The sequence below is a fragment of the Chionomys nivalis genome, chromosome 14 (genome assembly GCF_950005125.1).
Source record: "Chionomys nivalis chromosome 14, mChiNiv1.1, whole genome shotgun sequence".
Lineage (NCBI taxonomy): Eukaryota > Metazoa > Chordata > Mammalia > Rodentia > Cricetidae > Chionomys > Chionomys nivalis.
This window is the reverse complement of record NC_080099.1, coordinates 62,423,613-62,447,102: the sequence shown is the minus strand read 5'-3', so window position 1 is coordinate 62,447,102 and position 23,490 is coordinate 62,423,613.

Below are 23,490 nucleotides of genomic sequence, written 5' to 3'. Positions count from 1 at the left end.
CTTCACACTTTTCTCTCCACATCTCCCCTTACCCCCATCCCACACCACCCCCAAGATTCCAATTTTTTGCCCGGCAATCTTGTCTACTTCCCATAGCCAGGAGGATAACTATATGTTTTTCCTTGGGTTCACCCTCTTATTTAGCTTCTTTAGGATCACAATTATAGACTCAGTGGCCCCTATTCATGGCTAGAAACCAATTACGAGTGAAGGAGAGGATGGGGGGAACTTGGGGAAACGGGATGATTGGGGATATAGGAAGGTTGGATAGGGGAGCAGGGAAGCACATATCTTAGTTAAGGGAGCCACCTAAGGGTTGGCAAGAGACTTGAACCTGGAGTGGCTACCAAGTGCCAGGGCAATGTCCCCAGTTAGTTCCTTGGGCAGCTGAGGATAGGGAACCTGAAATGACCCTATCCTATAGCCATACTGATGAATATCTTGCATATCACCATAGAACCTTCATCTAGCGATGGATGGAGATAGAGACAGAGACCCACACTGGAGCACCGGACTGAGCTCCCAAGGTCCTAACGAGGAGCAGAAGGAGGGAGAACATGAGCAAGGAAGTCAGGACCACGAGGGGTGCACCCACCCACTGAGGCAGTGGGTCTGATCTATTGGGAGCTTACCAAGGCCAGCTGGACTGTGACTGAAAAAGCATGGGATAAAACCGGACTCTCTGAACATGGCGGACAATGAGAGCTGATGAGAGGCCAAGGACAATGGCACGGGGTTTTGATCCTACTACATGTTCTGGCTCTGTGGGAGCCTAGACAGTTTGGATGTTCACCTTCCTAGACCTGGATGGAGTGGGGAGGACCTTGGACTTTCCACAGGGCAGGGAACCCTGACTGCCTTCGGACTGGAGAGGGAGGAGAAGAGGAGTGGGGGGAGGGGGAGAGGGGTGGAAGGAGGGGGAGGGAAATGGGAGGCGGGGAGGAGGCGGAAATTTTTTTCAATAAAAAAAAAGAAATTTCTATAGAAGAGAGACACTGAGCAGGAAGGCAGCAAGCCCCAGGTTTGCTAACAAACAAATCTGGGCATCCCTAAAGCTGGTTAACACAAATGAGATTAGATAAGGAGAATGGGTGAATCCACGATTCAGGGATGTTTAGTAACTTTATCTAATGGTTTGGAATGACAGGTATTTTCTCTTGAATGCTGGCTCATTCCTGGGTGGTGTTATTTGTTCCAAAGTATAGCTTTGTCAGGTTCTACCTGCCTTTTTGTGATTTTGACATGCATATTATTATTGTCTTTGCCTATGGACTTTTCCAACTATGTTTGTAATAGCTAGACCCATGTGAAGATCTCCTCTCCTCCTTCTCCTCCTTCTCTATTTTATCCTCCTCCTCTTCCTTCTTCTTCTAAACATTATTATCATTATTCTCCTCCTTAGTCTTCTTTTTCTCCACGACCCTTAACTTCACTTTCTCCCCTCACCTGAAAAAAAAAATGCAGACATAATGTCCTTGAGTTAATCTTTTTTGTTTGTTTTGTTTTGTTTTGTTTTTTGAGACAGGGTTTTTCTGTGGTTTTGGAGCCTCTCCTGGAACTAGCTCTTGTAGACCAGGCTGGTCTCGAACTCACAGAGATCCGCCTGCCTCTGCCTCCCGAGTGCTGGGATGAAAAGCGTGCGCCACCACTGCCTGGCGAGTTAATCTTTTTTAACCTCATATCCTCATCCCCAATAGACATCCTATTCTGAGCTCTGAGTGGGTATTGAGGATGGTACTCATGACCCCTGATAATAAAGGAAGCAAGAATAGAAAAGAGAAAAGGTACCAAGCCACATGCCTAAACATAAACAAAAATTATGGTTAATCTTGCAGCTAGGCTCCCCCAAAACCCAAACCCATCTAATGGTAATCCAAACTACTAGCCACACTCTGCCTCCAAGCCTGCCTATCTTCCTGTAACCTCCATGGAACTCTGAAAAATAGCTTACCCCAATACTGAGGGAAGTAAGAGGTGAGTAAATGGCCACATGGTGAGACACCCCACTCTCTAGGACCTACACAGCGGAACAAATCCCCGGGACCCTCCCCCAGCTTTCATGACTTTTCTAGCCAGCCAGCAGGGAGTTTCCTCTGGCTAGGCTCCCTCAAAACTCAAACCCATCCACTGGACCACCCAAGCTTCTAGCCATGCCCCACATAAGAGCTGAGAGCTTGCTATAAAACTGAGGGGAACAAGAGCTTGGTACAACACTGAGGAGAATAAGAGAGAGAACCAAGAGAGCAAACCAGAAGAGAAGACCAAGAGAGCTTTTTTTAGAGACCTCAGAGGCAGAGCAGTACAGAGCAGACCAAGAAAAACTCCCAAATACTCAGACAGCCACTACAAGGATTGGATCAAGATGCAAAGACACTGCTGGCCTCATTTGAAGGAAGAGATGGGTAGGCACCAAGGTGAGAATTCCTCCAACAACATAAAAGTAACATGGTAACACTGGAAACCAGGTGGTCATTTAACAGGAAGACTTGATCATCCTAACCCAGAAGAAGTAGAAGAAAATGAAATCCACAAGGATGACCCTGCCTAAGACCCTAAGCAATAGAGGAGTGGGCGTCTGATCTTGATTTGCCCAGTAGTCAGACTGATGATTATTTTTAATATTATCATAGAACCTTCATCCAGCAACTGATGGAAGCAAAGACAGAGACCCACATTGAAGCACTAGACTGAGCTCCCAAAGTCCTGTTGAAGAGTGGAAGGAACGAGCATATGAGCAAAGAGGTCAAGACCATGATGGGTTCATCAACTGAAACAGTTTACCTCAGGTAATAGGAGCTCACCAACTCCAGCCGGGCTGGGAAGGAACAAGCATAGGATCAAACTAGTCCCTGTGAATATGGGTGACAGCTGCATGGCTGAGGCAGACTGGGGGGCCACTGGCTGTGGTACCAGCATTTGTTCCTACTGCATGTACTGGCTTTTGGGGATCCTATTCTCTTTGGATGTATACCTTGCTCAGCCTAGATATAGTAGGGAGGGCCTTGGACCTTCCACAAAGCAAAGTGCCTTACCCTCTCTGAGGATTAGATGCGGTAGGGTGGGAGGGTGTGTGGAGGGAATGAAAGAAGGGAAGGGAGTGGGAACTTGGATTGGTATATTGTTTAAAAATCTAATAAATTAAAAAAAAATAAAAAATAAAAACGTTATGGTTTAATTTATGTTGTAAGAGCAAGTAAATAATAAGCCTGAGATAATAGGCCAAAGAGCTTATAATTAATATAAGCCTCTGTGTAAGTCTTTGGGATTGAATGGATCAGGCAGAACAGCTTTGTTGTTTTTTTTCCCCAAGAATTCAAATTACCAGAATCCCAGGAAGGTGCCTTTTCCTTAGGCAGGTGTTTCCTTTTAATAACTACAGTTCCTAGAACCACAAGAAGTCACCTGGTACTTGGTAAGGTAGGGTTTATAACTTAAGTTTGGGTCTAACATTTCCCGCTGAAGTTGTATCTTGGGTCAAATCTTTGAGTCTGTGATGGTACTGGTTTACATTTAGATATAATAACATACCCAGAAAGAAATTATGATTTAGTTACTGTATTAATAATGTAAAAGTCAACAGCAATTAAAAGAAACAGGAGAGCTCAAGGCAAGTGATGGATAATTTCTCTTTTTTCTGCATAGGCAGGGCAATTGTTCAGAAATGAAGTAGCAAGCATTTTTAATGGATTCCCACTTTTCATTTTTGGTAAAACAGAGAAAACTTTTTAAAATTCTATAATACTTTTTTGTCTGGCTTTTGGATTCTGGTTTAGGGGAACCCTACTAGAGAAGGGGGGTCTGATTAGACCCATAAAATGCTTAATCTAGAGCACAGGGAGGTGTCCCATGGTCCTCTGGTTATTTTTGATTAATTGCAGTTCAATTAGTGTTGCCAATTTTTTTCTGCCCTGCCTTAGACCTGTGATTGTATGTCCTGGTGGTGCTAGGGACCAGATCAAACTCAGCAAGGCCCAGCACCTTGGCATTGTCAGCAGATTTCCAATTCTAGGCTGCACAAAGGCATCAAGGATGTCCCCAAGACATTGGGGGCTAGATTTAGAGTTACTAGAGGCCCAGTGTGGGGTTTCAGGGGTACAGTGGAAGTGCACAGCCTGTTCACCATTATGGTAGTTCCACAATACTGGAGTACAGGCCCAGCATGGATTTGGGGGTTGGGGAAAGCTAAAGTAGCTCAACTTGATGGATACCTTCTGCCTGGGTTGTAAGAAAAAAGAAAAAAACCTAATTGCTCTGGAACCAAGAACTCCAATTAAATGTCATTGTCCCATGCTTCCTGTTGTTGGCTTTGTTTTTCTTTTGCTTATGTCTTGTCCTATGTGTCTGGTCTTTTTGTATTTAGACTTGGGGAAGGCAATGTGGCACTGTTGGGCAATGTGGCGCTGCAGATATTCACAAACAAGTGGCTGATGTAATGCCACCTATTGCCCAGGAAAACTGAATTCAGAAGCTCACAAGAAACCCATTCCCTGAAATTCCAACTAGAAGAAGTAGGAAATGTTTATATATATATATATATATATATATATATATATATATATATATATATACTAGTACATGTATGTATATGAACTAGTGTATATATATATATATGTGTGTGTGTGTGTGTCTGTGTGTGTGTGCCTGTATATTTTTGTTTCAGGCACAGAGCTGTACAGAATTGCCTCAGGCAATATTTAATATGTGAATATATGTGGTCACTGTATGTTTCTTTCTGACTGCCCTTAAAGGTGTAAATATACTGTGTTCTACATATCTTGATTATAGATTAATGACATTGGATATGGTTAAAAGGCTGTAGCATCTGTAACAAAAAGTTAACTTAAACTTGTAATCAGTGTTGTGGCCACTCTGGGAAACAAATGGCTTCCTGCTGTCTTAACTAAGGGAAGCCACATGGGTGACTGCTATTTTGAGTAAGGATTAAAAAGGATGAGTGAAGCCCAATATAATTAATCTTATCAACGAAAAGCAGGAGTCAGAAATCAGGCTAAAAACCTGAAAGATCAGAGAAATAGGAGAGCAGACAAACTCTTTCTACCACCCCATTCCTCCATTCAAACAATGCTAGATCCCCTCTCTGCCCCACCTAATCATCTCCTGTCGCCTTTCTGTATATACCGTCAGGCCTCTCTGGTTAAGTAGTGGCTAGCTCTGCCTCCCTCTGACTCCAAGAAAGCTCTGCTTGTCAGAACACAGACAAAATATCACAGAACATTTCCCCCCTTTCCTTTAAATAAAAAGCAAAGGTTCTAACTAACATAGATAAACTAATCCCAATGAGTACAATAACCATATACCATCAGCATTTGACAAGTTGAGAGTAAACACTCTTAAATGAGAACCTACAAAAGTCTATTAAACAATTTATTAAGGGGTACAATGGAAAAACTAACTCACAAATACAGAACAAAGTAGAAGCTGCCGCTGATCCAGCTACTACTTTCCTGTCAATCTCCCAAGGGCAATAATGATCAACCACATGGCTTGTTTCAGTTCTGACCACCCAAGAGAGTGCATGCAACCTTTCTCCTCCATTTAATCTGCTCATGTCGCCAGAGAAAACCACACCCATGACAAGTCACCCCAAAAGTCATTGGCTAAACAGACCTACATTCCTCAACATTACTCCATTATCTATTTTATCCTGATGAGTCCAAAGTGTTGTACCTACTTCACTTTCTATCCTAACTTGCTTTGCCAATCCAAAACTATCTTTTTACACTGTTTTAAAGTTTCTTTTCTGTATTTGTTAACAAGGAATACTATAGTTATAATTATTTAGTCTTGAGCTCCATCAGAGACCTGAAATGAAAATATTACCTGAGTAAAAAGAAAGTATAGAGCAAACAAATTCCAAATTCAGAAATGACAAAATCACTGGCTGCACGAAGACTCCCCCAGATTTCCTTTGTAATATTAAGGCATTGCTGTTTAGCCTACAGGCCTAGAATAGCTGAAAGACTTTTCTGTGAAGCAAGGATTTTGAAGGATACCTGCTTGAAGATCCACAATCACTTTCTTCAATGTCCTGCTTGTCCAATTTGGACAGTATCTGGTCAGCAGTCCAGGCAAGGGCAGTTTCTTGCCCCATGGCTAACTTTTGCTCCAAAGAAAGTAAACACTATGTGGATTTTCTTCAGTGTCCCTCGTCTTCTCTGAAGCAGATTTGTGCTGCCAGGGAAAGACATGTCTCATAGTCATAAAAAAGCCTCTTGTTATTCAATCATTTTAAATGCCATTTTATGTACATCTCTGAAGTGTTTGAAGACTACCCGTTTATCTAAAATGTATCTATGTTTGACCTTCAAAACATACCTAACATGACTACATGTTTTAATGTAATGGGTGACTAACTACTAACCTGCATTTTCTTATTATCCTAAATAGTTCATAATAATAATATTAGTTAAAGTCACTAGGTCTCTTGTTAAGAAAAGACAGACAGGATTATGTAGTTGGAAATTTCTGTTCCATAATCCATCTCCTGAATAAGCACATAGAAACGTGTCATTAATTATAAATGCTCACTCAATAGGTTAAGTTTTTTATTTACTAGACTTTCAACTTAAATTTACCTATATTTCTTATCTATTCTCTACCACAGAGTGATACCTTTTTTCAGCAAGGCATGTTTATCTACCTGCTTCCTTTGAGTTGCATTGGTGACTCTATCCTTCTTTCCTAAGCTCTATTTATGACTACAAGTCCCCCCTAACCTCTATCTGCCTAATTATTGGACATTGAGCCCTTTATTAAGCAATGCGAGTGACAAATCTTCACAGTGTACAAAGGATTATTGTCCAACAGGTTTGCCTTGCTCACAGGTTTCATATTAAACCATAAACAGGTTTCAAATATAACTTTCCACTATAGGAACATGCTTTGCAATGATTGTTCTCAGTAATAACTACTAATAAATTATTGAATGAAAAAAGGTACTATGATATAAAAGTCTACGTAAGGCCTGAGAGACAAGAAAACTATTCTAAGGTATATAAGCATCTGAAGATATAAAAACTTAAGTTCAAAGTATCTCAAAAACTATTTAAGATATTTAACTACAAACTAAACATATATTGTTATGCAGAGGTTTCAAAAGTTCAAAGTTTTAACATAAACAGTTGAGTTCTGATGAATTGGCAGAAATCTGACTACTTACTATTCAGTCACAAGCTGAAGATTTTAAATTCCCTTTGAATGTTTCCTCAACATAGACTTGAAGGTGCTTTTTATTAGATTAAAATTTATATCAGACTTTCTAGAAAATGGAAAAATGTTCAAGTTTTTTAACTGAAAGTTATAGCATTTACTATGGTACCAAGGGTAAATCCGTTCCAGCTGATTTACTGATGCCTGTTAACTGGGTTTTCTACAATGCTGATTTCAATACAATGACAATGCTAATATATCTAAAACTTTTATCTCCTTTTGTAAACTAAAATTCACACATGCTTCAAAAAACCATAAGCTTTGGATACACCAGTCACAGGCTAAACAAAAAATTTCAAAATTTAAGGTTTCTCTTTAAATCGTTGAATTTTTTACCTCTGTTCTTAGTCTATATTCCAACAGATTTCTACTTCACTGACAGACTCACTACTGTCCAGGGAGGACCTACAAACTATAATCTGCTCAGTTCTTGTTCTAGACGTGCTGAGAGCTGATGTGAACCAGTCCGGTCAATTTGACTGTTCCCTGTTCCTTTACGTGGATCAGCTAACCCATATGCTTCTCATAAATGCTGCATTGCCATGCTTTTGACTAGACTTTCAATCTTTCTGGGCCCTGACAATTGACAGCCCTTCTCAGCTGGAATCATCTACAAGAGAGAGCACAACATCCCTGCTCTTTTAACAGCCTGAAAAAGGCTAAGTCACTAGGAAACTTCCTGACATAGGGTCCAAAATGACTACCTATAATGCCAATTGATACACCAGAAATAGTGGACTCAGATTGATTAACAGGTATTAACATTAACTAACGTAGTTCTGGAAATTTTCCTGATAAGTGTCCTCGAGACATATATTGGTGGAATTAGGATCCAGAGGCCTCTGTACTTTCCCACAAGTCTTTGTTATTATTTTCCAAGAACTCCAATTCCCAGAAGTTACCAAGTCCTTGGGTAGGTAGGGCTAACCCTTAACTTCGGGTCTAGCAATAACTATGAATGGGGCTGTAAGTGTGATCCAAAGCATAATGACAAAAGGATATTAATATGAAAAATCAGTTTTCCTTTGCTTTACTCAGAAAAAAGAAGTATCCTTTAAGAGAAAATATATAAAACATGTCATTTTAATAGTTGCTAAATAAGATATAAAAGATGGCTTTCTTTTTTCCCTACTACAATTGTGAGATTAAAATTATAAGGCATCTCTGGGTGAGTGTACACAAAAGAAAATTAGGATTTGGGTGTGGTGATATTTTGAATGTGATCTAATAGATAGAGCTTGCCTGACTATCAGAGAGCAGAGCTAACCACTCCTTAGATGTATTGGCCAGGGAGTGGTGGCATATTTCTTTAATTAGTACTTGGGAGACAGAGGCAGTAGAATCTCTGTGAGTTCAAGGCCACCACGAGACTGATTCAGTCTAAAGAGAAACAGAGCTAGGTGGTGGTGGCTCACACCTTTAATCCCAGTACTTGAGAGTCACAGGCCTTTAATCCCCAAATTAGGGAGGTGGAGACAGAAAGGGATATGGCTGGGCAGAGAGGGGAATAAAAGAGAGGAAGAGATCAGAGCTCAAGCCCATTCAGTCTGAGGACTTGTAGAGAAGGGATAACCTGTTCCGTCTGAGGATTTCATGGAGGTAAGAACTAGTGGCTGGCTGTTGTGCTTCTCTGAACTTTCAGCTCCCCCTCATCCCCCAGCCTGCCCTCCTGACTCCGAGTTTTTATTATTAAGACCAGTTAACATCTAAGGCAAATAAAAATTACACCTTGTAGAAACAAGTAACTATGATGTATCAATGCTGCAGCCTGGGAGTTCAGCTCCCAAGACTGTACTCAGGGTAGGGAAAAGAAAGCCTCAGAGTAACTAGGACTTCAGAAAACAACTCTGAGATACCATTCTACATCAGTTAAAATGACTGAGATCAAAAGCACCAATGATAGCTTATCCTGGAGAAGATGTGGAGTAAGTGGGACACTCCTCCATTGATGGTGAGAATACAAACTTGTACAACCACTTTGGAAATCAGTTTGGCAGATTCTCAGAAAATTAGGAATCAACCGACTTCAGGAATCAGCAATACCACTCTTGGGCATGTACTCAAAAGTTGCTCAATCATACTACAAGCCCATTTGTTCAGCTATGTACATAGCAGCATTATTTCTATAGAAACTAAATGGGAAACAGAGAAAATGGGTTTATCCTTTAAACAAAGGAATGAACTTGAATCTCCTCCTTGTGGAAAATGGAAATTAACCATTATATACATACAGTTTCATAGTTCAAAAGATCATATGAACATTAGTGTCATGGTAACCAGTTTTAATTACCAGAAACATTGGAAAATGTGGTCATTTTCTATTATATACAGATGCCCATGAAAATCTCAGCTGAGAGGAGTTATCAACATTAGAGTGTCCATTGATATTACACCTGAGGTTCTGTATGACTGAGTGACAGAACAAAAAATGGGAAACTTTGCCTTATCATTACGATGAATAAATACAGAATAAAATAAATCTTTTAAATTCAAAAAAAAAGAGGAAAGTTTTCTCTATCTAAAGGAAAAAGACTCACATATGTGTTCTGAGGGCCATGTTTTGTGTATTTCTTGTTCTCTCTTCCTGGTTCCAATTCTCTAGTTCTAAATCTTTAGTTTCAATTCTCCTTCCAATCCTCTCTTTTGAATTCTCTGTTCACAGAACTTATATACACATTTAACAACACACTTCCGCCAGTAAAAAGTTACAAAGCTATTTGTCAGGGTCACATTGCAGCCCTGGAGCAAACGATAATGGAGCCTTGTGCTGGGCAAAGAGTGGAGGGCGTTTCAGCATTCTTGGGCAAGGGCTGACGTTGGAAAGTGTCCAATGCCCAAGGAAACAATTTCTTTTGCTATATGTAGCACCAGAGTCCAAGGATGGCAGCTTTCAACTTTATTATTCAAGGCTGTGAGGCCAGAATATCTTCTGTGGACGTGATTATTGATTAATTGTTATTCTTATTATCCATATTAACTTTAGCACATAAACATAAACAGTTAATTAGCTGAGCCTTGAATTTTGTACCATACGCTGAGGTTATAAATTTGTGCAGACTGTTAATTGCTAAGAAATTTAGTAGGGAGTAGCCACTGGTCTCTGTTTTAAGTAGAGCCTGGTTAGAGAAACTGGCAAGCGATTCAGGTCCCTTTGTGTCTGAAAGACCTTGATTTAACAACCCAGACATCTGCAATTCTGTTTTTTGTGTATAATCTGTGAAAAGTCTAGCTTACAATCCATGTACAGAGACACTCATCTAGATAATTTGAACTTAATTGTCTTGTATGCTAACTAATGATGAAAAACAGGCTTCTAAGTGTCCCACCATTCTGTGGAACAAAGGCCAAACTATAAAGGCATATTTTATTCACAGGAAGTACACAGTAAAGGAAGAAGCCATTCTGTCAATTTACAAGAACAACAGTGCCCAAAATGTGAGAAAAACACTACCAAGGTTGTGGGACAAATTTCAAGACTGTTTTTCTGGTGGGGGTCAGGGTGGCACACAAAAGAATAACAGACAGGGACAGAAAATATTATAGGCAATATTTTCATAAGCCTTACCTATGAATTTTCTCCATCAGATTATCTGATCATCTGATGATTCAGCCTTATAAATATCAGTTGTCATTACTACATATCTTTGTGGACACCCACATATCAATATTTTCCTTAATTAAAGAGGCTGATGATTAATCACTTATATTTCAAGATATGTTGCTAATCATGAAGTCTAAACAATGCAATAAAACTAGAAATAACTAGAGCAAGGAAATATAAAGAGCCCAGCTATTCATAAATACATGAATGCATCATGAAAATCTGATACATAAACAAAATTGAATATTATTCAGCAGTTAAAAAAGTATTAAAAATTTACAGGAAAATGGATGAATTTAGAGATGTATTAAGTGAGGTCACAAAACTCAGAAATAAAAATCACTGCCTGTTTTCCTTTGGATTCAGATGAGAAAGGATAATGCATAAAATGAAAAGATGAGCTCTAAAATAAGGATAAAACTAATTGTTTTCCAGTTTTAAACAGGTCATGGATTTGTCTTTGTGTGTACTGGTTAAGTACATTACATATATTTGGTAGCAAAATATGAAACCTAATGTGAACGCACAGTGGTTCCCAGTGCCTCTCTCCAACCACATAGACATTCAGCGAGATGCATAGATTTGGGTTTAATCTCAATATGTGATTATTTTTATTTACAAGTTTTAATATTTAAAATTGTATTTATATTAAAAAAATAAAATTGACAAATTTCAAATGAATTAATATATAATTATTTATAGTTACAATATCATATACACTTGATTTCTCCTTTTTTCTTTGAATAGATAGTCAATATGGATAAGAACTAACCTGCTGAATGACAAATAAAGTCGGAGAACTGCTAAAAAAGAAAAAGAAAAGAAGTTAAGAGTTTCAAGAAAAAGTAAGGAATATATTCACAGAAACAGTCTCATAAGTTACCTAGCTTTGCTGCCTTCTATTTGAGTGCACCACATCTTTCTCGCCTGCTGAATGGCACTGAAGTCTTCTATCACATCTTAACATTTGGTAAATGTAGTTTTCAGTTCAGGGTTTCTGTCTCATGCTTTCATTGTTTATGTCTTTTTGTATTTCTGTCAGACATTGCATTTCCCTCTAAAATATCATGAACTCCATTGCTTCTCCTTTAAGCAGATATTATAAATTTCAAATCTACCAGTTTATGAATAGCAAAGAGCTTCTCTCATTTGAGTTTCTGTTAGGTAAGGTCATTGTTCTCTGAAAGTACATTGGAGCTGGACCTTCCAATAATAAGAAGGTAATAAAACTAGACTAAAGAACTGGACTATGAGAGTCTAGTTGCTCCTTGGGAAAATGTATTCTATCTCAGGCTACAGGATGAATGAAACATGCTACTTTCAACTTACTGGGAAGCCAATAATAATAACTATCTAAACTGTCTTAAGATTCCTAACCTTTATAAGATCACTATTCATCAAGTAGTAAAAACAAAACAAACAAAACAAACAAACAGAAAAAAACCCAAGATGGTCATTTGCACCCTTCTAAGACATAATCAAAACAGGCCTAACAACTACCCAGACAAAACCAACTCCCCCATGCAACATGAGGGCTTGCTTATTGGGGTTTCTATCCTGCCCAGTTCCCACAGCCTGTAGGCCCCAAAGATTATCACACAGAAGGGCTACATTAGATATAAACTGATTAGCCCATTAGCTCAGGCTTCATAAGCTCCTTTAATGTATATTAACTCATTATCCTTAACTATGTTAGCCACATGGCTTGGTACCTTTCTCAGCCGGGTAGGTTACATCTTCTTAACCCATTATTCTTATCTATGTTAGCCACATGGCTCAGTACCTTTTTCAGCAGGGTAGATCACATCCTGCTTCTTTGGTGGTCTGAGCAGGACTGCCAGAGAGCTTCTTTCTTCCCAGAAAACTTCTGTTCTCATTGCCCCACCTCTACTTCCTGTCTGTTTTTTCCACCTATACTTCTTGCCTGGCTATCAGCAAATGAGCATTTATTTAAAACATAATTGACAGAATACAGACAATTCTCCTGCACCACCCCCAGGAAAACAAACTTGCTCTAGGCAGTGAAGAAATAATATGAACTCTCCCAGCATGTAGATTAAGGTTGAAGCAATAGCTCAGTAGTTACCAGGAAGTGATGGTTTTGCAGGGAACTCTAGTTCAGTTATCAGAGCCCACATCAGGAAGTTTACAACCATCTGTAACTCCACCTTGAAAGGTCAGATACAGTTTCCCAACAACAAGGGCACCTGTGTCCATAATAAGCACATATCCTGCTCACACACACTCACACACAAATGCACATAATTTAAATAAGCCAACCACTATAGATCAGAAAAAGAGTCATTGGACCATCATGCTTTCTGTTTCACACTGCAACAAACACAGTTTGTCTTTGTCTTGTGTGAATTCTTCCAATGGAAATTAGGAGAGGGAATTGTGGGGATCCAAACTGAGATTGCAGTTGTAGTCATGTTATTAGGAAAAAAACCTTATTAACAACAGACAGTAATCAAGGATTTTTTAATTTTAGAATTATGATCATGTATGTGTAAATAAATATATACATATGAAGACATACATATAAATTCATTTTATCTACTTACTTAAAGATTTATTGTATCATTATTTTGATTATATCTATGTGTGGATGTCTGTATGTAGTTATATACATGTGGGGGCAGATGCCCCCAGAAGTTCAGAAGTGTGGGATCTCCACATAGCATTGTTGCTAGGAATTGAACTCCTGTCCTTCAATAGAGCAACAAGTGCTATTAAATGTACTACAATACCAGCATAATTTTCTATATTTTGATTTTTTTTTGTATCTTTTTTCCTTTCAATTGGCATTCTACACTGGCTCTCTGGAATATGTTTCTGTGAAAGTCTTTATGATCAGGGACTATGAAGCACAAAAAGGCAAAACAGTAAGTAAACATGTGCCTGAACAGTCAATTCTATAAAATGTATATGAATAAAGCAAACACATTCACGCTGCATGGTGTCTTGATTCCTGTGGTAGGGAAGAGCTGGGATGGACTTTACACATAAAAGTAAGCAAACTAATAAATAAACTTATAAAGAAAACACAAGAGAATTTCCTAGAAAGTTTATGATAATATTCTGCTATTTTTCAAAATACTGTTATACATACATAATGATATAATGATAGCACACAAAGGAGGAATAATCATCCTTCATTGTTGAACAAATGATTACCCCTCACAGAGATGGAAAAGGAAGTGAGACTAGTGACTGAGGAAACAGATGTTGTCATGGGAATAGATGGAACTTCTCACCAGCAATTCATTTCTAATACTAAAATTATACTGAATTGAGAGAGTCTAATTTTGGTTTGGGGGCATCTTCTCTCTCCACACTGCTAGCATTAGTTTTTCTAGATGCATTGGTTTTATTTAGCTGTCATGAGAGATTGCTTTGTTGCAACATCTTGCCTAAAGCCCTATGGAATATGAACTTGGAAAATATTTACCTACTTATTGGTCAGTAGAAATGATATGTGAAATGGTAAATATTCAGTCAGTAAAAAGAAGGTAGTAGTATTCTGTAGGAATATACGACATTCAAAATTTTATGTAGAAAATTAAAAACTGTGTTTAATGGATGAACAGATTTAAGATACATTTTTTTGTGGACCAGCATTAATGCATACAAATTGTAGAAAATGTTTCCTTGAGAAATGGTATACAAACAATTACTCTTTTTCATAGCAGTTAAGTTAGTCTTTTCAATGTTTACATATAATATAATATGTTCTACATATAATTTATCAATAATGCAGTGCTATGTTGAGTGATAGGAGAAAAAATTACACTTTCTCCAGTGGGGAAAATATTTTCAGAGACAAAGATAAAATGGTAACACTTGATTCATTTTAGCTAGTTTTAAATTTGAAAACTAAAAGCTGCATTTTGAAAAACAAGACCTTAGTTCTGTAGTCTCCAGGGTGTGTCTGCCCAGTCCGACAAAGACTATTACCCACCCTGAGTTTGTTTCTTGCTTCCCAGCATATCTTTCTCTTTTGTTGTTTTAAAAGAAAGAGATCCCATGAAATGTAAGTTTCAACTGATTATATGATCAGAAAACCATTAACTGCATGAAAGTTTTATAAAGAGAAATGTGGGTTTGCTCATTGGTATTATATTGTTGAAGTAAATTTTTATACTTTGGCTTAGTGAACAATTAGTAACTGTTAAAATTTCTTTGACACACAGACTATTTTTAGCAATATATCTATTTATTATTTTTAAACTGCCACAGCTCCTTTTTACAACAGGGTTGTAGTCTGACTTTGCTTTCTGCTGCCAGCCCCAAATAATGACATGGATACTTATTATTAATTATAAAAACTGAGCTTTAACTTAGGCTTTCTTCTAACTAGCTCTTAGAACTTAAAATAACACAGTTTTATTCATCTTCATGCTGTCGTGTGGCTCGAGGCATTTACCTCTCCTCTTGCAAGTCCTGCTTCCTCTGAATCCAGCTGGCAACTCTCCCTTTCTTCTTCCTAGAGTCTTCTCTGTCTGGGAGTCCCACTTATACCCTCTGCATATCTACTGATCATTTAGCTCTTTTATTAAACCAATAACTGTTACATATCTTTACACACTGTGGTCAAATATTTTGCAATACATGGCCTCCAATCTCATCCAAATTTACTTTCTTAAATAATGATGTAATAGAAAACTCTTATGCATTTAATAAATTTCCATTATTGGCAAAATTACAAGAATAAAATAAATTTCCCATAGATTGCAACATATTTTGGTAAATTAATTATATTCCCCTTTTCTTTGTATGCATTTGTTATCTTTCCTTGAACTGTTTTTATTCTGTAAACAGCAGTTGGAGATATAAACTGAATACTTCTGTAGTATATTATTTCATTTGTTAATAAAGAAATAGATTAGAGCTAAGCAGCTTAGTTGTAGGTGATAAGTAAAGAGAACTCAAGAACTAGTCATGTTTAATTTACTCCAAATACTGTATGTTACTGGACTAGTCTACTTTCAGTGAGGTAGAGTGATAAACTGACACATACTGAGGGAATCAGAAAAGAACACAGCTTCTCAGCTTTCAAATGTCCCTCACTCACGTTTGCCTTCAGTATGTAGGAAGCTTTTGTCTACATGTCTTTGAAAAAAAAATATCCTTTTCTTTCTAGTCAGAGCTTGGTCAGGAATTAAAAGGACTACTCATTCAAGAATACGTACATCCAAGATAGTCAGCTCTATTCTTTGTAAAATGTTAAAATAACATTCAGATAATAGAACAATGTATGTTCTGAAATGCTTGCTTGGTTTTATTTGGGGTTAAGACTGGATAAATAATAAAAGTCAGTTTCTATGTTGGTGAGCCTTGTCGCTGCCATTCATTTGTTTATTCCTCGGGAAAATAGTCACCTTGTTAACGAAGTGTAAACCTACAGTGGTTAATCTGTAAGCTTTTAATATTGCACATAACTAAAAATCTTTAGTGGGCCTGTGATTAAGTGGTGATTCATGATCTTAGCAGTCAGAGGAAGCTGGATACATTTTCAATCCCTATTGAGTGGGCCTCATGTCAAACTAGATAACTACTGGTTACACCTGGCATATGAGTGCTAGTTATTGTACTTCATGTATATATTGGCAGTTTAGTAAATGTCATGATTCATTAAGTATTCCAGCACAGTAAGGCTGCTTAACTTTTTCTTTCCCTTATCAACATTCATAATATTTTCTGGAGTGTTGAAACTAGACTGCAGGAAATAGGCTTTCACGTCAGATCCAGCTCAAGTTTTCCAAATACTGTGTCATCAGTATGCAATGTGACTATCAATAGGGGCCCAACCTCAACCCATAACAGTTAACCACATGCTTTACCAATAATATGCTTTGTTTGAGAGTTACTGGGACTGCCCTGACCAACTACTTAACAAGGAGGCTTACTATAAATAGTACTATGGTTTTTGTGGGGAGTATTTTCATCTCGAGTGTATATGTATATGCATATAGATACAAATATATGCATATATACACAGATATATACATACACTATTATTACATATAATGTATTTTATCATCATTAGATATTATTTATTATATATAATTTTAGGTAAATATAAAGTAATGTTTCCTTGAGACATTACCAAACAAAGGTCATGGTTTATAGTGTTCAAAAGAGAAATTATATTTTAAATAATCAATTGAGATTTTTTTAATGATTTATTATAAAATTTAATTTTATTATAGATTAAGACAAAACAAAAAATCATAAATGACAGACCAGTTGCTAGGTGAAATACATGTAAGTTTATGTCCCTGTCACCTTGCATCCTAGTGAGGTAAGGTTATCAGGTATTATATCTTTTAATCCATTTATCCATCTTTATTTGATTTTAAGATAATAATCAGTATTAAATATTCACTGCTTTTAATATTTTTAATGTATTTACTAATAGTTTTCAGAGTGAGAAATTTGGAAACAGAAAGCATAAGGAAAATGAAGAAATGGAGTTGGCTAAAGCTTGAAGTAAATGCCTTGAAAACATTAAATCCATTTTAAGTTATAGTTATTTTAATTTTATTTCTTTAATTTTATTTATTTATCTACAAACATATTTGAGACAAATGTTCATTATTCACTCTTTTAATGTGTTTATGAAAGGTAAATGTTTATACTTTTATTTACCATAGATTATTTGACCGTATCTGGGTTTTATGGGATATTAATCATAAATATAAAATTCCACAACAAAATTCTATGAAGTATAGATGCTTCATTTTTCTAGAATAAAATTTTCAAAAGAGATAAACATTAAACTAGGGGACAAAAAAAGGAAGAAAAAAGTAAACAAAAATGTCAAAATAAGATAAATAACTCTTAATTGGTAAAAAAAAAAAAATACAAGATGAAGATCTTTGTGGTGCTGGCCGGATGTCAAACATAAAGTAAACCATATTATAGTAAAACATGAAGACTCTCAAAGCAACCCAGCCCCTGAGTTGTTACTGAAGGCAGACATCAGTTCACCTTCCAAACTCTGAAGAGTCTCTGTGTTTGTTTTGTGTGAATTTGGGTTGTTTGTGGGAAGTGCCAGAATGGAGGGCCCTGGGCTTCATTTCAACACTCAGAGAGCTACTTGACCCCTTACTAAAGAAAATTTAGAAAAACTGAAAATATTCTTAGCTCTGAGAGAGTCAAGAGCAAGATGAATTTTGCGAATAAAACTATATGGATTCAATTGTCCAAGGGAAGATCAGAGAGGATCAAATTGCTTTCAATGTTAGCAAACTATGCTCTCTATGAAAATATTAAATTTATAAAAGTTACACCAGGGTCATATAAAAGAGGGTTCACTGAACCTTCTTCAGTACCAAAGAAAGGATTTATAATTCTCTAAATTTTATCTATGTTCGTATTTTTTTTGTTGTTGTTGAAAGAGAAGAAAACACAGCTATGCTGAAATCAGCATTTTGTCCCTCCCCCAAAACAGCTTTTCCTGTGTATTCCTGCACATTCAGAAAACCATCATCTGTGTATCATGACAAATATTACTTTGCTATCTTGCATTATATTATTAAAGTAAATTTTAGTGATTTTGCTTAGCAAATATCTACTGTTTTTGTTAGGCTTTCTATTGCTTCAATGAAACACCATGACCTAAAACTATGCTGAGGAGGAAGGGTTTTATTTGGCTTACACCTCCATACCATAGTTCATCCAAGAAGGAAGTCAGGGTAGGTATCTCAAGGAAAGAGCTGACATAGAGGCCATAGAGGTGTTCCTTAATGACTTGCGTCCCATGGTTTTCTCAACCTGCTTTTTGTTTTTTCTGAGAATTTTTTATTTTGTTTTGTTCTGTTTTTTGTTTTTTGAGATAGGCTTTCTCTGTAACTTTGGAACTTGTCCTGGAACTAGTTCTTGTAGACCAGGCTGTCCTTGAACTTACAGAGATTCACTTTCCTTTCCCTGCCTTTTTCTGACTCATTTCAATAAATTCATTGTTGATTTTTCAAACATACAGATCAGTATCAGATTACTTATAAATATTCATCCAGTATATTTAATATACTTTCAATCTTTCTTCCCTGAATCATAATTAGGCTTTCCAACTACTTTCTTTGTTTAGTGAACTAGTTTCTACAAAATATTAGAGATCAGTGCAGCCCTGATAGAAATTCTGGCTGATTCTTGCTCAGTTCTTTAGAGGAATTTGGAGCCAGAACAAGAAAAGAGATATAGCCATAGAGTGATAATTGCATACAAAATATGGTTTGCATAATTGCAAAACTCACATGCTGAGCAAGTCCTCCACATGACACAATATAGAACCTGTGTCCTACCTAGAACAAAAGAACAATGAGAAATCCTGGACAAATGAATGCAGGACAGGAGAGTTTTAACCACTGATGGCCAACAGCATGGTGAAAGCCAATATTGATTTACATAGTTTAATGAAAAAAGAAAAGTCAATATAATTGTATCATTCACTGCTCTTTGTACCATATAGGTCACATAAACACAATGTTTTTATTCCCGGACTATCTCTATGGTAACTTAATAGAAGTTATTGTTAGAAATTAACTTGTTTGTACATATACTACTTAGTACTTTACTTCTCTAGAAAAAAATGTATGTTTTTACTTTTTCTATTCTTTGGAGGGACTTGTAAATTTTCTAAAGTTTCTGACTACTAGCATTATAGTTTCCTAATGTAACTGAGGTCTCTTTTTAGAAGTTTTAGTTTAATATTATCTGTGGGGTTTCAATTGTGCTTTACTTAATGAACTTATCATTATACCCTTGTAATTTCAAGACAATGAATTTTATCTGTGTAAAGTACAAATTTAAACCACAGAACGTGTTTTCCTGTAGCACAAATAATAAAAACACAGAGACAGATATTGTGGTTCATCCGGAAGACCAGAAAAGCAAAGCAGCCAGGCCACTAGATATGAAATCTTCAGACTGAAGATTTCTCATTCTGCTTAATATTCTTCAATGGTGCTGGGATTAAAAATATGTAAAACTGCCATCCGGCCTCAATGGTTTGGCTGCTGGGATTACAGGTTTGTTCCATTACTGCCTGACCTGAGGAAGGGCTGACTAACATAAATGGAGACAGCTCTTTTATTTTCCAGCCACCCAGACCCAAATAATCACATGAAAACTATATTAATTACAACACAGTGTAGTCAATAATTTAGGTACATTCCCAGCTGGCTCTTAATAAACCCATTTCTATTATTTTATTTTTTTACCATGAGGCTCATGATTTGGTACCTTTTGCTTCTTGGGTGGCTACATGGCATCTGCCTGACTTCACCTTCTTTCTGATTCAGTTTAGCTTCCTGTCTAGCTATATTCTGCCCTGTCATATACCAAAGCAGCTATCAAGTGATAATAAAACACATTTAAGACATACAGAGAAGAACTCCACATCATCTCCCATTTTCTGTATAAATAAAAAGGAAGGTTTTAACTTTAACATAGTAAAATTACATAAACTGAGACTGTGCTTATGTTTCCAGCTGCCCAGACACGAATAATCCCACGAAAACTATATTAATTACAAGAGTGTTTGGCCAATGGTTCAGGCATATTTCTGGCTAGATCTTATATCTTAAATTAACCTATTTCTGTTAGTTTAAGTATCACCACAAGCCTTTATCCTTCTGGTAAGTTTCCAGCATCTTCCTCCTTTGGCAGCTAAATTGTTTCTCCTTGACTCCACCTTCTTTCTCCCTGCATTCGGTTTAGTTTACCTGCCTAACTCTATACTACCCTGCCATAAACCACAGAAACTTCTTTATTAACTGATAGTAATAAAACATATTCATAGCATACAGAGGGGAATCCAACATCGTCTCCCCTATTCTCTCTAGTAAAAAAAGGAAGGTTTTAACTTCAACATAGTAAAATTACATATAACGAAACAGGTATCAAGGAAGACTTATGCTTACAATATTTAGTTATTAGTATCTAAGAAGTTTCATATATAATTTATCTTTTATCATAACTAAGGAAAACTATAACTATTTGTCTTTAACTCTATCAAAGACCATAGAAGTTTACCTAAGTACATAGGAAGTGCATTGTAAGCAACTTAAAAAACTAGAATTGACAGAAACATCTCAATGCCTGAACAGTCATCCAAGGTCTTCTGTAACATTGGAGCATACATTTTCAGCCTACAGACCAATAGTATCTGGCAGACTTTTTAGTAAAGGAGGATATTTGAAGGTCTATCCTGCCCTGTTTGACAAAGTCCACTAGCTGCTTTCTTCTGTGTTCTCCGGAATGAAGAATGATTTCACTTTCTTTTGGCAAGTTTTCAGCCATCACTTTTCTGTGAGTCCTGCATGTCCAGTTCATATAGCATACCATCAAACAGTCCAGACAAGAGGAGTTTCTTGCCCAAATGGCTAGTCTGTATTGCTTTCTAGTATTTATTTTATTATCTTTACTCTTAATCTATGACTGTCTGTAATCTTTCTTCCCTTTCTCTTAAGCCCATATATATGTATCAAAAACTGCAACCAATCCAGAGGTCTTTGTGTGTCTGAATATGCCTTTTTGTGTATCTGTAATCATTTTCTGCCAAGGAATGCTTTTTTTAAAAAAAATGTTAAATGGGCATGACTAGGACTAATGCTGAAGCTTTGCCTGTTGATCCATCCCATCCAACATGGCAGAGGTATGTTAACCACCTGTGATCCATGTTCACAACCACAGTACTGGGGACACAGTGACTCAATATCATCATTAAGCAACTTGCAGCACTCTACTCACAAACCCTAAATGCTCTATAGAAGAACCACCCAAAAGAGCAAGAGTCATTCATGATACCAGTACAAACTGGGAAGCCATTTCTTAAAGAAGTTGTGTCTCTGTGTGCATTTAGCAAACAGAGTCCACCAAAGAAAATGCTACTACCGAGAAGCTGTACTTAACTCTGTTCATTTGGGTCTAGAATTCCTTCCTATGCTCTCTCAGGTTTTATGTGGATGTTGTTGGCTCACATTGGCACCATTTATGAACTAAGAATGCACTTACATTTCTCGATCACCCAGACCTGAATAATCAGACAGAAACTATATTAATTACAAGACCGTTTGGCCAATGGTTCAGGTACATTTCTAGCTAGCTATTATATATTAAATTAACTCATTTCTATTTATCTACATATCATCACAATACTGTTGCCTACTGGTAAGTTTCCAGTGTCTTTCTCCTTTGGCAGCTACATAGCGTCTCCCTGGCTCCCCTTTCTTTCTCCCAGTAATCAGTTTAGTTTTCCTATTTAGCTCAATTTTGCCCTGACATAGACCAAATCAGCCTAATCAATGGTATTAAAACATATTCACAGCATGCAGAGGAAAATCCCATATCATGTATCAAGCAAGAATTACAGTTACAACATTTTGTTAGTCTAAAGTTACCCATCTAATTTATCTTTTACTGTAACTAAGAAAAACTATAATTATAACTATATATTCTTCAACTCCATCAAAGACCCCAGCACGATATATTACCTAAATAAACAGGAAATACACTATAAGCAATTGCTACAGTTCTAGAAATGACAGAGACATCGTGATGCTTCAACAGTCACCCAAAGTTCTTTTGTGACATGAGGTATCCATCTTTAGCCTATAGGCTAATAGTATCTGGCAGACTTTTCAGGGAAGCAGGAAATTTGAATGTCTGTTTTACCTTGTACTGGCAATGTTTGTCACTTGCTTTTCTTTGTGTCCTCCCAAATTTCTGGCAGTTTCTTTTGTGAAACAAGAACCCTGAAGGACCATCCCATCTTTTGGAACTTCAGCAGTCACTTTTCTGTGGCTCATACATGTCCAGTTCATATAATATACAGTCAAGCAATCCAGGTAAAAACAGATTCTTGCCCAAATGGCTAGCCTTATCACATTGAAGGCAAATTCAGTAAATAATTTTTATAACGCCCATCAACCTCTATGAAGTAATTGGTGCTGCCAGAAGCAGGTAAGTCTAAATGTTGAGAAAAGTCTAAGTTTTTAAAACATTTTAGATGCCATACTCTATAGGTCTTTGAAATGTAAAGATTATCTAACTGAAATATATCTCTGTATATCTAGAAACCCTAACTAATGTAATTAAAAGGTTGATTATTATAGATGACTATCTATTAATTTGTATTTCTTAAGTATACATTACATTTTTAAATGAACTGCCCAAACACAATACCTTAAATAAGAGCAGAAATATATATATATACATACATACATATATATATATATATATATATATATATATATATATAGTTAACAAAATTGACCTTAAATTTGTGTCACTAGACCAGGATCCATACCAATGCAAAGTATTCATTTCTATATCATATCTCTCTCATTATTATTTTAGAAATTGACTATGACTATTAATCATTGATAACCAACCCTTTTTAAATGAAAATAAACCTTAATAAACAATCATTTTGTGAATTTAGGCATAGTTTTATCCAAACTAGTTCCTCCTGTTTGTTGGGCAAAGTATTTTTAGGGTTCACAGAGACCTTTTTGACAGTCTTGTACCATCAAGCAACATTAGTCTTGAAGGAAGTCACTGATTCCTATCCTCTGTGGAAACAAGAACAGAACCTCTTTCCAAAGTAACATTTCCCTAGTCTCAAATATTGAAGTCATGATACATTTAAAAAA